Below are 2,817 nucleotides of genomic sequence, written 5' to 3'. Positions count from 1 at the left end.
CATTCCTGTTGAGGTTTTGCTCTTTTGAAGTCAGTGGGGCTTCTCCCAGGCTGGGTCCATCCACGCTGCTCACACCCCTGGAATGTGGCTGGGGATTGGTGTGACCAGTCGGGCCAGTAAACGAACCTTCCTCCAAAATGAGGTTTTACTGAAATCTGCAAAGAGCTGTTGCAAGTGGATTGACTCACATGGCTTCTCAGCTCTTAGTCATGAGCTTCTTCTCTGGACAGTTAATTAGTTTGTTCTGGTGGAGCACTTTGAAGATGCAAAGGAGGCTGGGAAAATGAAGTGTTATTAGCTCATTATCTGCAATCTTTTTTTTGGTGACAGAGCAATGAAGTCCAGACTCAGCCTAAGATGCTTAACAGCACTAAAAAATGAATTGTCCACACGCCCATTTCTGTCCTCATTTCAGTCCAGCTCTTTGCCAAAGCTTGGTGTCTCTTGAGACTAAAGCTCCTTAACACCAGCCTGGTGGAACAGGGTGGCCTAGCACCAGGTAATTGGCAGTGACTGCAAAGTTGAGCCTAACCCTGACAGAACACCTGAAAATTCAAAATTTGGGCCATTAATTTCAGCCTTCTTCCTCCTAGTTCCCACTTGGATGTGCAAGGGGAGAAAGAGGTCAGTAATTTTTTAATAAATTAAACCCAGAGTGTATCCAGGGTCAAGTTCAGCATCTGAGAAGCTGAAATTTTTATAGAGAGGAGTAAAATTAAACAGCTCTGAAGGTTATGAATGAGGTGAATTAGCATCTGTCTGCTCAGAGCAGCTCACGTGTGTCTGGTTATGTTCAAAGAGAAGAAGTAATATTAAAAGTATGATTTTAGTGCCTCTGAAGGACACGCTGACCAGACAGCTGCTGTGCCCTGTGCAGTGGGTATAACAGCTCTGTCTGCAGAGCTGGTCACTTGTTGCATAGTTGGCAATTTGGGGATATTGCCAGAGGCGTTTCAAAAGCTGGTGTGTGCAGTGCTGTGGCCTCCTGCAAGGAAATGGGACTTCATAATTGGATGCTTGAACTCTTTTGGCCCCGTGGCCCCATTGCAAGGGCCTCATGTCCAAAACTGAGCCTCTTATTTAAATCAAGACCATCCCTGAGCATAAATATCCTTCTGTTTCTCAGGGTGGGGCTGCACGTGGGCTGCCCCGAGCGCTGCGCGGCTCTTCAGCCCGAGTCTCCACCTTGAGGAGACTCACCTGAGGATGCTCCAGTGATATTGCAAGCTCCAAGTCCATGGGAAAGGGCCAGGCTGAGCCCTGGGCCTCAGCCCTTGGGCTCGTGCATGTGCCTGGACACAAACACACACGTGAGAGAAGATCTTCTGTGACACAGGCTTCAATTCAATACCCAACTGCTTTCCCTGGGCTCTGGGTTCCTGCCCTCAGGTTGCACCCGACAGCACCTCCCCTTGCTGGGGCTCCCAAAACCCACTTGTGCAAAAGCCCACAATAAGAATCTTGTTTCCTTGCTGGACACAGGTGAAGTCATTATATCCCTGATTGGGGAATGTCTGATTTTCATTGTTCTCGCAGGCTCCTGGAACCAGTTACACAATGTTCAGCCTTCATTTCATCACCAGAAAAGGCAAAGCTGGACAGCCAGCTGAAGGTTTCTCTGCCACTCAGCCTTGCTTTACAGCACATTCTGTCCAACCAGATGGAGTGAAAGCAGCCACAAACTGCAAAGTAACTCCAGGGAGAAGGGTTTCCATCCAAGGATGAGAAAAATGAACCAAGCTATGAACATGAGTCATGGAACCCAGGTGTTCATGGTGAAGTCCTCTTAGTCCTAATCCTAAAGATGAGTTACCCTTCAGCACATGGGTGGAGCTGAGCATGCCAAGCCTCCCTCTGCAGGATTTTCTTGGAAATAAAGGAATGTGAACACCCTTAACAGCTCCAGGAGGTGAGATTTTCAGAGAAGTGGTGGTGGCAAGACAAGAATTGGGGAACACTCTAATGGTGGGTCTCCCATGGGCTCAGCAGGAGGTTGAAGGAGCATTGCAAAGCTTCTTTGCTGGTCTCACACCAGCCTCATGCTCATGTCAGAATGAGGCAAGAAAAGTGCTGCTTCCCACCCTGTCCCACCAGGGTAGAGCTGGTCTGACAGCCTAGGAAGAAGATTGTCCCTCTGCAATAAAGCACTAATGTGGGTGTTTCAGTGTGTGTGCACCCACCAAAGTCCAGGGTGAGGTTCAGGCCACCAAGTTCTGCCTGAGCATCACTGATGTTCATCTGGACTTCCTTGATCAGCAATGGAAATAGAAAATTAATGATTTGCTCTTCCTTTCACCTCTGTCTGGGGGGACCCACATGCTGGGCAGACTGTTTCTCTCCACTAGATATGAAGGAAATGCAGAGGGACTGTCTTGAACTTCAGTGTCTAATTGGAAGGTGCCCAAACAAGGGAGGATTAATCCCAAGAAATTTCTCCTAACAGGGAATAAGCAACAATGGCTGGGATGTTAGGGAAAGTGGTTTATGGTTGTTAAGCTCAGTTTATGGAGACCTGATGTTTAGCAACGTTAATAAAAATAAATAAGTAAATAATATAACCAAGCTGCCTTGGAGGGCCTGGGAAGCCATGAAACTGAGAGGGCAAGGAGCTGTGGGCAAGTGGTGGCCACCCATGGCTAAGGGGAGGTGATGGTGGGTCCTCCCCTTCCAATGGCCTCCTGGAGTGGGTTAGAAAGGGGGTGGTTAGTAGGTCAAGTGAGGTTCTCCTCCCGCTCTGTTCTGCCTTGGTGAGGCCACATCTGGAATGTTGTGTCCAGTTCTGGGCCCCTCAGTTCCAGAAGGACAGGGAACTGCTGG

The sequence above is a fragment of the Chaetura pelagica genome, unplaced genomic scaffold (assembly GCF_000747805.2).
Source record: "Chaetura pelagica isolate M959 unplaced genomic scaffold, ChaPel_1.0 scaffold470, whole genome shotgun sequence".
NCBI lineage: Eukaryota > Metazoa > Chordata > Aves > Apodiformes > Apodidae > Chaetura > Chaetura pelagica.
The sequence above is the reverse complement of the archived record's forward strand: the minus strand, read 5'-3'. Positions refer to the sequence as shown.